The 12,748-nt window shown below is 44.8% G+C and overlaps 1 protein-coding gene across 3 annotated transcripts in view; it reads right to left on the bottom strand.

Moving 5' to 3' along the window:
- The window catches only part of PTPRG (protein tyrosine phosphatase receptor type G), a 739,476-nt gene that overhangs the window by 168,074 nt on the left and 558,654 nt on the right, over positions 1–12,748 (bottom strand). The gene's annotated exons all lie outside the window — the stretch shown is intronic.

The following is a 12,748-nucleotide window of genomic DNA, read 5'->3' as shown; positions in this document are numbered from 1 at the left end:
TTTCATTTACAAATAAGGAAAATGAAGTCCACAGAGGGAAAGTGACTGAACCAAGACCACACAGTGAGGTGGGGAGGGAGTCTGGGTATCCCTTTCTACTACCCAGTTCTGTACCCCTGGGCCCCCAGTTCCTCACCTGCAGCTGACATAAACATGATCAGCTGAGGAAATCTCTCTGAAGACTGAAAAACTCATTTAGCTTTTTAAACATAAATCTAACCCTGACACTGCCCAGCTCAAAATCATCCAGTGGTTTCTCACTTCATTTAGAATAAAATCCAAACTCGTCACCACGGCCATGAGGCCCTCCATGATCTGCTAACTCTGTAACCCGTCTTCTCTCTGCCCTCTCCCTTGTTGACCATCACCTTCCTTCTCACCTTTCTGTTCCCTCTGCCTACAATGCCTGCCCTACTCCCACCCCCACTCCATATGGGTGATTCCTTTCCATTCTTCAGATCTCAGTTCATCTCCTGACACCCAACCCTGAGCGCCCCATCTAAGGCTGTACCCGCTGCTATTAACCATCTACATCACACCTGGTTTATTTCCTTCCCAGATGCATTCACTTATTTACTGTCTGTCTCCTCCAAGAGCTGGATAATTCCACAAGAGCAAAGCCTTTGCCTGTTTTGTTCACTCTGTATATCCAGCAACAAAAACACCGCCCAGAACACAGTAGATGCCCAATCTTTGTGAAAAGAGAATGAAGGAACAAACAAACACAGCAGTTGGTGTATTTTAAATAAACAATAAATCCTAGATTTCTTCATATCCGTGTCACCATCAATCGTAACATGCACCATTATTTCAAATGCCACTAGTAAAGGCAACAAGTTGCTAATTAAGCAATGATACAGTATCACCTGGAAGGTGCGTCCTAGTTTTAGAGTTGTTAAAATATGAATGAAAAAAATTGTAACTATGTGTAGTGACGGATGTGAACGAGATTGACTGTGGTGATCATTTTGCAATATAGACATATATCAAATCATTATGTTATGCACCTGAAACTAACATAATGTTATATGTCAATTACATCTCAATAAAAATATGAAGACATGAGAGTTACAGAATTGATGAAATAGGATGTTGATATAATTCAACAGGACTCACATCAAAGGTCCCCATCAGCTTTCTGCGTCTACTAGAAGCTGGGTCCAGAGCCTGTTTTATGATCACAGTGCAAGATGCTCACAAGGCCAGGTGGCAGCCAACTCCCATCTGTAATAATGACTGGACTCTCTGGCCTCAGTTTACCCTCCACTGACCTGAACCCTAGACTCCATCCACACAGTGGATGTTCTGTAGTTCACGTCTTTTTACTAGTTCACATTTACGGTGCATGAACTTGGTGCCAGGCCCTGCTGTGGCCTTTCTCTCATTGAGGCCTCACAACCCTGTGAAGTAGGTTTCAAAGTCATGATGAGGGCTGTGACCTCGCCAACAGTCATAGCTGTACAGACCTGGGTCTCCCTCACAGGCTGTGTAATTGATTAGTAATAGTTGTTTTTTTTTTTATTTTTAGCAGACTGGAAGCCCCACTACATCAAGACTGTGGCTCCTTACTCTATCCCCAGCACCTAAGACAGGGCCTGAGACAGTAGCTCCTTTATACGTGGCTGAAAAAAATTGATCAAACTAAGTCACTAAGTAGCTCTAAGTCAGAAGTGGGGAAACTGGGGCCCCGAGGCCACATTCAGCCTAGTACCTGTTTCTGTAAATAAAGTTTTACTGGAACAAAGCCATACCATGGTCTGTGGCCACTTTCAGGCTACTACTGTGCAGTTGAGTTGTTGTAGGACAGAATGGATGGCTGGCAAAGGCTAAAATACTTGCCATTAATCCCTTTACTAAGAAAGTTTGCTGACACCTGCTCCTCTGTGAAGGGCAGGGTATTTGGAAGGGATGGCAACAAGCAATACTATTCAAGCATGAACGGAGCAAACTACATGAGGACATAGAGAGGTGTGGAGCTTATTTCTGCTTCTGAAACACTCTCCACCAGGGTGCAGAGGATTTAATACACACCCCATGGCCTTCTGCATGGGCACAGTCCAGAGAAGATCTGAGAAGCCCCAACTACGGCATCTTATTTCAGGGTCTGAGCAAGGGCGGCCTGAGCAGAAGAGAGCTCACCTGATTAATCAGACTCCTGTATTCAAGGAACCAGGGTGGCACTCCAAGGCCATGAAATAGCCACTCTACCCAGGTTCAAAGACATCTAGCCTCCTTGAGTTTATTGGTGGTCAGGTGGTCAAATGTAGCATTTTGATTTAAGGGTTGATGTATGAACAAAGCATATGTTGACATTAACATTTCCAAAGAGAAACTACACGAAGAGCACAGAGTCTTGTCAACAATTAAGGAAATGAACATAACGTTTAACTTATAGAGTTATGGGCTTCCCTGGTGACGCGGTGGTTGAGAGTCCGCCTGCCGATGCAGAGGACACGGGTTCGTGCCCTGGTCCGGGAAGATCCCACATGCCGCGGAGCGGCTGGGCCCGTGAGCCGTGGCCGCTGAGCCTGCGCGTCTGGAGCCTGTGCTCCGCAACGGGAGAGGCCACAACAGTGAGAGGCCCGCGTACCGCAAAAAAAAAAAAAAAAAAAAAAAAAAATTATAGAGTTATTCAGTGACAAAACCCCAGTATTATCACTGAACAGTTCCGTTGCTTGCCTCTCTCCCCCACTTGGCTCTGGTGGCCATAACTGACATGGTGTGTACATTCGTTTAGCTTCCTTTTGGTGCTCAGTCAATGACCTAATTCACAGAGGAGAAACCCAGGCAGAAACCAGAGTTAAGTGATTTTGACAATAATTAGGAAGACAGTCAATGCTAGAATTGGAAACTGGCCCAGCAGAATGCATCTGAGTCCATTACAACTGGGTTCAAATCACTGTTCCACTGCCACGAGCTGGGACAAATGAGCCAATCTCTGTGAACCGCAGTTTACCCATCTGTACCATGGATTAAGCATTCTTCTCTCCCTGGGCTACTGCTGAGATTAAATGAGACTCTCTATATAGAACATCTGCGCAGAGCTAGGCACATAGCCTGGGGTTAACAGATGTTTCTGTTTCTTCCTTTCACCCTCTTTCTGGTCCCTGGTCCACCACCCTATCCCCTGGTCTCAAAGGGACTGGCTATCCCAAATCATCTTTGTGCCCATTTTCTTCATCACTTCATTTTATTTTCATACGACCCAACTAAGTCAAGCAACATACATTCTAGTTCAATAGCTGGGTAGTGACGGGGCAGAACTCAGAGCTCCACCATCATCTCCTGTCACCTCATGGCCTCCACCAGAGTCACATCAACAAGTAACAACAACAACTTGTTGGGGGTGAGGGTGGGGGGATGGCAGTGATAACAGCTGACACTGGGTGCTGACCGTGTACCAGCCACAAGTTGGTACAGTAAGTCACTGACTCCTCAAGACAAACCAATAAGGTTGGTATTACTATCGCCACTTTATATGGTTAAGAAAACAGAACCACAAAGAGGTGAAGTGATTTGTGCAGCTTGTACAACTAGTCAAAAGCAGAACTGGTATTCAAACCCAGAGCCTGGGTTCTCCAGCCACAATACGACCCTGCTTCTCCTATACCAAGATGACACGCGTAGAGCAGGGTAAGAAGGTCACACCAGGCAGCCCCAAGCACTTTAGCGAGCACTTTCACAGTATATAACTGGAGACATATTTTTAAACTCTCTGCTCTTCACACCCCAGTGAAACAACCAGGAAAAGGGCATTTCCTTGGGTTCCCATAATCCTGTTCAAATGATGACATATTGACAAAGGAGGCTGGCTAACCGAGAACTAGCCTCAAATTCAAATTAACCTAAAAGGAATCACTTTTCAAGTCTTTTTCTGACTCAACATGATTGTTCACAACGCTATTAGTGATAAAATAGAGCCCCACAGCATCCCATTTCCTGGCTTTGACTAAGAAAAGAAATGGAAATAGCGCACATCTATGGTGGTGTTCTGACAAACCGAAATCCAGGAAACTGTGGAAATGGCTTAAGAACGCCTGTTTCTAGAAGATTTTGAGATCAAAGGGCTTCAGATAAGCATCTGCCCTCCCTGGATCCACAAGACTTGAGCCTATTAGTCGAGACCAGGGTGCTGCATATTTATAGCACACTTCAGGAACGTTCCATGTAATGAGACGCTGGAAACATAAATTTCAGAGGGGGAAATTTTGTCACGTGTTAAGATGTTCAAAACTGTGAGTGGCCTGTAGCTAATATAGCACTGCGTTTCCCATTCAAAAGGGAGAAGATGTGAATTTCTTTCTTGAAGGTGAACATTAAAACAGAACCCCCTTTAATTTCATTGAAATATATCTGGATGATGTGGCAATCTGGGCCATATCAACACTGAAGCCCATCTCTGTAAAGTGTATCAAATGTTAGGTAATGACCTGAGTGGGTATTTACACTGTCCCCAAATAAACAAACCACTTTGTGAAGGCAAGACTATTAGTAGAGCTACAATAGTTACCGTTTAGACATGGCAGGGTTGACAAACTTTTTCTGTAAAGAAGCAGAAAGTAAATATTTAAGGTTTTGCAGGCCAGAGGGTCTCTCTGTCACAACTACTCTGCCGTTACAGTGTAAAAGCAGTCACAGACAGTAAGTAAATGAATGGGCATGGCTGTGTTCCAATAAAACTTTATTTACAAAAACAGGCAGTGGGCCAGATTTGGCCCACAGATTGTATTTCCTGATCTCTGATTTCCAGGACAGTGGACACACTCCAGGTACCCTTCCTTCTCAGTACTTTCCCTGTTCTAAAGCATTTAGCATTAATACCAATGAGGCAGATACTTTCACAACTGTCATTTTCCCAGGTGGAAGGCTCAGGGACAGAGAGAGCCAACAATTTGTACAGGACCACACAGCTCCCAAGCTGCAAAGCCAGCATTCAAATCCAAGACAGCCTAAACTCTGAAGTGCTGGTCTAGAATCTCTGTTCAGCAGTGTTCCTAAGAGTCAAATTTCAAGTGAAAAGTAATAAAATTTCATTTCTCTAAAGGTATTTCATAATGCAGATTTTTTATAAAAATTCACTTCAGGGACTTCCCTGGTAGTGCAGTGGATAAGAATCTGCCTGTCAATGCAGGGGACACGAGTTTGATCCTCGGTCCAGGAAGATCCCACATGCCGCGGAGCAACTAAGCCCGTGTGCCACAACTACTGAGCCTGCGCTCTAGAGCCCGTGAGCCACAACTACCGAGCCCGTGGGCCAGAACTACTGAAGTCCAAGCACCCTAGAGCCCGTGTGCCACAGCTCCTGAGCCCACGTACTACAATTATAGAAGCCTGCAGCTGCAACTACTAAAGCCTGTGCACCTAGAGCCCGTGCTCCGCAAGAAGAGAAGCCACTGCAATGAGAAACCTGTGCACCTCAACGAAGAGTAGCCCCCGCTCACTGCAACTAGAGAAAGCCCGCGTGCAGCAACAAAGACCCAATGTAGACAAAAATAAAAATCAACATTATAAATAAATAAATAAATTCATTTCAAAGTTCCAATTGCTGTATTCATGTGAACACATGACATGATTCTGTAGGCAAATTATAGTCTCTTTGACCGTCACCAAGTATGGCAAGGACCAAAAAAAAAGAAAAGGAAAGATTCCTCATGAGATTAAAATTTTTCCGAAGGCAGAGGAAATCGAGCTGATCATCTTACCCTCAACACCGGAACTAGCACTTATTAGGCATGATGGATGGACACTGTGATCGAAGGGGCTTAAATTTCACCTACACAAAACAGGCAAGAATCCCTCAAATCAAATCAACTCATCTCTGATCCATCTTCTTGCTGCTGGATTGCAACAACACAGATGGCCATTTTCACCTAACAGTTTACTTTGTTCCAAATGTTCCTTGTGCTAGGATTTGTCTTCTTCTTCCAAAGTCCATGCAAGATATTTTTCAGAAGCTTCAGCCATTTAGTCTTAGAAAGTTCATGCTGAGATCTTCACTCCAGGGATAATCAAAATGGTGTTGGAATGATGAGAGTATGGTATTAGTATTAGTATTTCTTCACTTGCCCCTTTAACAAGTCTGTATGATGAGCCTCAGTCAACCAAAAGATGCAAATGGTAACCCTGGCCAAGAACAGAGCAGCAGATGGCCTGGGAATAACAAGAGTCAGCCTCAAGTCACGAAGACCTTGGTTGAAGTCACCCAGGCCCTGCCTGCTTTACTTGCCTTTCTATGTAATGGGGGAGATGAGAGCTGTACATCAGAGGGTTTCTGGAGGATTTAATGATGCCTGTCAGGCTAATCATACCCTGACCTGGTACAGAGCCAGGATGAACTAGCCCAGTAACAATGAGGAGCCTTTGATTTCAGACCTGTCACCTGCCACCCCATCCCTTTGGTTTCTGATTTCTTTCCTCTAAATTCCACAAGGAAGTATTGGCTTCCAAAGTCATCGCTTAATGATATGATCCCAAGGTAGCCACAGTGCTTTCTCTGGTCTACAATCAATTTGTAGAGAGAACAAACAACCTGTCAGGGGCACTTATGATAAAAAGTTTGGTAAAGAAAAAATAAAATGCTGTCACTCCCCTCTTTGTTTGCTGTGAGGCCACTTGGTACTCGATGTCTCCCAGAAGAAAGCAATGCCTGAATCTCTGACTTTCTAATACTTATCATTGTCTTCTTTGATTGTGAAATTTAACACACGTGCAGAAAGGTGTGCAAACATAAACATACTTTTAACCAATAATCCTAAAGTGAACCCTGGAGTAACCACCACTCTGAACGGGGGCGACTCGCCACCCTTCCCGGGGCCAGGCCCTTATCACTTCCCCATCCCACTCCAAGAAGTAACCACCATCCTCTGTCTTTAAATAATCATTACGTTGCTTTGCTTGTAGTTTTGTCACCTACATGTGCACTCCTAAAGAACCAAGGTTAGGTTTTCCCATTTTGTGAACACTTGTTCAAGAACACCTTGTGCGTTCTTCAGACTCTTGCATCACTTTACAGTTTTCAGATGTGCCCATGTTGGTGTGAGCCACGAGACTCCACGTGTTTTCACTGGTGTGAACTGTTCTGTTGTATGACTACACTTTGTTGTATTTATCCAGCTTGCTAACAATAGGTATCAGAGGCAGTTAGGAGAAACCATGGTTTGGGCAGTTAAGAAAAACAATGCCACAGACATTCTCATACACAGCTCACGGTGCATTTTTTAAAATAATTAATTAAAATGCATTTTAAAAATTAATTAATTTTTTGGCTGCATTTGGTCTTTGTTGCCGCATGCGGGCTTTCTCTAGTTGCAGAGAGCGGGGGCTACTCTTTGTTGCAGTGCGCGAGCTTCTCATTGCGGTGGCTTCTCTTGTTGCAGAGCACAGGCCCTAGGTGCGCAGGCTCGGTAGCTGTGGCGCACGGGCTTAGTTGCTCGGCGGCATGTGGGATCTTCCCAGACCAGGGATCGAACCCCTGTCCCCTGCATTGGCAGGTGGATTCTTAACCACTGTGCCACCAGGAAGTCCCTCATGGTGCGCTTTTATCTGAGTTTTTCCAGGGGACATACATAGCAGCGAGACTACTGAATCCATTCGACTAGACACTGCCAAACTGTTTGCAGAAAATCCGAGAGTTCCCGGCATTCATACCCTTGCCAACACTCGACACTGTCAGGATTTTTAATATTTGACTGTCTGGTGCGTGATGGTAGATTATTTTAGAGCTTCGTGAGTGTAGTATTTTTGAGAAATTAACGTATAATATCCATGGGCTGTTCTTTAGTTTGCAAACAGTCAAATGCACAAATCTAAGGGGACAGTGTAGTAAGTGTTTATAATATATTTATGTAATCTAATCATCCTCCAGATCAAGATATATAGTACTTTTTTTACTGCCTGGGAAGATTCCCTTGAGTCCTTTCTCACTCACTGTACGTACCCCTTCACACCACTATTCTGACTCTTATCAGCAGAGATTAGTTTCGTCTGTTCTTGAACTTTGCATAAACAGAACCATGCAGTACGTGTTCTTTTGTTTTTGTGTAAATCATCATTTTTACTTGCTGCACACTATTCCCTTGTATGAATACACTAAAACTTGAATATCTAGGCTCCCCTTGGTAGACATCTGGGCTGTTTCCACTTGGGGGCTATTATAAACAAAGCTCCTGTGTACAGGTCTTTTTGTAGCCATTTGTTTTGGGAATATACCTACATGTGGAATTGCCGGCTCAGAGGGTACGGCCCATGTGTAACTTTGGCAGCAACGGCTACACGGCTTTTGGAAAGGCCGCGCCACCTTCATACCCACAGTGGTTGTCCTGGAGTGCCAGCAGTGCTGTGTCCCAGGGCTAGTTTCTTTTAAGATCGTGTATTTGTGGCCAATGATGCAGTGGCAGTTGACAAGGCAAAGCCTAGCCACTGCTTTAGAAGGAATTCAGATTGTTCTATGACTGGAGTCTATTCCAGGGTAGTCTTGATTATAGAAACCTCAATCCTAGCAGGTGGGATATGGAAAAAAGAACAGATGCAGACGCTCCAGCTTTCACCACCAAATGAAAACACTTGGCCGGGTGGTCACATGTATGTGCAGATTTACGTTATTACCTCCTTTTCTGCTAGATGCCTGGATTGAGTCTAACTATTCTAGGACTTTGTCCATAGATCTGGTGAGTTGACAATGAGCATCCCAGGGCAGGGGAGAAGATGGGTAGAAAATATCCCCAAAGTGAACCCAGTGAATAAACTAGTCAACAACTGGGTGAGGTATTCTGCAAATAAAGTTTGATTTTCATAGACCCAACTTCTATTGGTGAGTTTTAACAAGGAGAGCTTGCAAGAGCCTCATTTTGTGACATCACTAGAAAGGCGTTCTCGAGTGATAATGTATTTGTACTTTCACTGATGATAAGTTTCTCAGAAGAGCCTGGGGAGGGTGGACAGGGAGAAGAGCCATCTCGTCCTGACTGGTGTCTGAGGCAATTTCTAACTGTCCCCTTTATGTTTCCCGTGAAGGAGGAAGATACTTTCCTACGCACTAAGGTAGTACATTCAGTAGAAGAGGAAAGGACAGCAAGCAAGGCGATGAGAGAAGAGGGACAGGGACTTCCCTGGTGGTCCAGTGGTTAAGAATCCACCTGCCAACGCAGGGGAGGTGGGTTTGATCCCTGGTCAGGGAACTAAGATCCCACATGCCGCAGGGCAACTAAGCCCACGCGCCGCAACTACTGAGCATGCGAGCCACAACTAGAGAGCAGCCCGCACGCCGCAACGAAGAGCCCGCGTGACACAACTAAGACCCGATGCAGCCAAAAATAAAAATGAAGTAAAAATATTAAAAAAAAAAGAGGGGTGGATAGTCAAAGCTCAACAATCAAACAATCACTACTAGCAAGTTTCCTTCCAAAAACAAAATAATGGATCTTTCTTAGATGATTGACATGAGGGAGTGGTCAGTGTTCTAGACTAAGTATTTGTACAGTCTGCTGGATTTTCTTTGGGTGGATATTATGAAAAAGAATAGAAAGTAGGTAATCGAAAAACTTGAAAGAAAAATAATACATCCTTTTTAATTGACAGAGGATATAATGTACATTACTTAGCATTGGTCAATTGGGTAATTGGTACATTTTCAAACAAATTCACATACAAGTTTATTGTTTTATTTTATTTTTTGAAATGGATTGCTTTTTAAAATGTTTTAAATTTTATTTATTTATCTTTGGCTGCATTGGGTCTTCGTTGCTGCGCACGGGCTTTCTCCAGTTGCGGCGAGCGGGGGCTACGCTTTGTTGCAGTGCCTTCTCTTGTTGCAGAGCACAGGATCTAGGTGCACGGGCTTCAGTAGTTGTGGTGCATGGGCTTAGTAGTCGTGGTGCACAGGCTCAGTAGTTGCAATGCACGGGCTCAGTAGTTGCGGCACGCGGGCTTAGTTGCTCTGTGGCATGTGGGATCTTCCCAGACCAGGGATCAAACCCATGTCCCCTGCATTGGCGGGTGGATTCTTAAACATTGCGCCACCAGGGAAGCCCCACAAGTTTATTTTTTTTAAGTGGGTTTTGAAAACATTAGAATTAGACTAAGCTCTTTGAAACCAATATTTCTATCAGGTGTGGCTACTTGCAAGTCCTGGTTCTTATATACAAAAAGCATCGTGAATGACTGGGTCAGAGTGATGAATAAGAGTCACAATTTCTGGGCTTCCCTGATGGCACAGTGGTTGAGAGTCCACCTGCTGATGCAGGGGACACGGGTTCATGCCCTGGTCCGGGAAGATCCCACATGCTGCGGAGCAGCTGGGCCCATGAGCCATGGCCGCTGAGCCTGCGTGTCCAGAGCCTGTGCTCCACAACGGGAGAGGCCACAACAGTGAGAGGCCTGTGTACCGCAAAAAAAAAAAAAAAAAAGTCACAATTCCTTTTCCTTTCCAGGGTATGCTGGCGGTAGCGTATATAAAACCCCTGATTAGATACATTTTAATGCTTCCACCTATGGCTCAATGGATAGACAGGACCAGAATCAATGGCAAATCACCTCTCTTCATTCTATTTATATTTTTTCATGCTTCCAAGTTTGTAAAAATCACAATTTGCATAGAAAAATGAACACCTAAGAAAGAGCACTTTCTGGGACTTCCCTGGTGGCGCAGTGTTTAAAAATCCGCCTGCCATTGCAGGGGACACGGGTTCGAGCCCTGGTCGGGGAAGATCCCACATGCTGCAGAGCAACTAAGCCTGTGTATCACAACTACTGACCCTGAGCTCTAGAGCCCGTACGCTACAACTACTGAGCCCATGCGCCACAACTACTGAAGCCCGTGTCCCTAGAGCCTGTGTTCCGTAACAAGAGAAGCCACCACAATGAGAAGGCTGCGCACCACAATGAAGAGTAGCCTCCACTCGCCACAACTAGAGAAAGCCCGTATGCAGCAACAAAGACCCAACACAGCCAAAAAAAAAAAAAAAGAAGAAGAATTGTCTGAGGAGATAAGATCCAAACTGAGACCTGAAATAATAAGAGGGAGACACACTTGCTCTGAGCTGAGGGAAGAACTTTTCTGATATAGGAACCAGCAACAGCAATGTAAAGGCTGGAAGGGGTAATGCTCCAGGCAGGCTGGATGGAGAGGGGGTGGCATTCACCTCCCTTCCAGGTACCTCAGGGCTGGCCTGTGTCTGTCTGTCTTCACCAGTACATCAGCCCAGGGCTGACACCCACTGGGCGTGCAACACTTTTGCTGAATAAAGAAGTAAACTTTCTCAGAGAGGCTAAAGAGGCAGCCACAGTTCCAGCTAGTGAGTGGCAAAGCCGAGATCCCCGCCGCAGCCTGTCTGGCTCCAGAGCCCATGCTCTTTCCACCCTAAGACCCTAATAATGCCTGCGATGGCACATGGAAGAAATCCTCCCCCAGAACTGCTGGGACTCCCTCCCGGGCTAGGTTGCTGTGTTCGCAGAGCGACTCTGCAGTTCCTCACCTCACCTTGGCACATGTCTGGGCACCCTTTGTGGTGTAAGTTACTTAACATGATCAGGATAAAAGCCAGACGTTAGAAACCTTGATCTGAGCTCCAGAACTGGGCACGAGGAATAATTCTCGGGCTATGCCAGCCGCATGGGAGCAAACCAAGAGCAGACTTTTACCAGAAGCCTAAAGTTGAACCAAACATGCCCACAAATAGGAATGCTCACGTCTTCCTGTCAAATACCAATGATTAACAAACACATTCACTTGTGTGTTAAAGAAAATATATGCCCTCCCCTCCCAGGGGATAATTATTTCTCTGTTATACTGAAATAAATGTTCAGTTCTAAAACTTCAAAAAAAAGTGAACTTCCTTTGCAGGTAACTATTTTTTGCAGGTCTCCTCTGACTTTTCAGTTAGGAGGTAGAGTTGAAACCTCATCCTGGGCATCTCTGTCATCCTCCCAGTAACAGGTATCATATTCCTGCATATAACTGCCTCTTAGAGGCTAACTGTGGATAATGAGGAAGGATTACACGATTATGCCGGCGCACAGGTCATGAACCGAATGATCACTATGCAGTGAGTTTACTGCGATTTGGGGATTTGGGGGCTAAAGGAAGCCTACTGCTTATCTTTAACATATGAAATGTCCTGCAATGATCATTGTGGAAATGAGATTACACAGACCCACTCAAATGCCATAGCTGACGGAATGCTTCCTCTCAGGCTGAAGAAGAGGTACCTGTTTTGAAGATTCCAGAATTCTTCATAGGGTGATTGTATTAAAACAGGACGAAGAGCCAGGGGGAAGGAAGATCTATCCATCATTTAGTATATTTCAAACCCCCAACCTCATAATCTATATTATAGACTGGAATTCCAAGAAAGTGTTTGATGAACTGAGAGTTCCCAGGCACCTTCTGGGAAGGAGCTCAGAGAACACAGCGTGTTGCCCATAACATCAACTTTCTGTGCATTTTTGAGGCTGCCCAGTGCAAATTTCCCTATGCCTCACACCCACCACTACTGCTATCAACATCAAATCACAAAGGAGCAGACGGTCTAAGTTTTGGCAAAAGTGTTTTATTCCCTTGGCAAACTTCCATACTACCTACTTCCCAGCTCTGCGTGAGGAGATTTCTTCAGAGATACAAACGAAAATTGCGAAGCAACGGACGTTTTCTACAGTGAAAACCTCAACGAGCCGTTTTCAGTCACCCTATTTTTCTACTTTCACTAGGTTTATTATTGCTACCCGCTGTATGATTGAACAGTTGTAAGGGCAA

The sequence above is a fragment of the Aethalodelphis obliquidens genome, unplaced genomic scaffold, assembly GCF_003676395.1.
Source record: "Aethalodelphis obliquidens isolate GAN/ISIS:26980383/991018 unplaced genomic scaffold, ASM367639v1 scaffold22, whole genome shotgun sequence".
NCBI classification, from domain to species: domain Eukaryota; kingdom Metazoa; phylum Chordata; class Mammalia; order Artiodactyla; family Delphinidae; genus Aethalodelphis; species Aethalodelphis obliquidens.
This window is presented reverse-complemented; position numbering and strand designations above follow the sequence as displayed.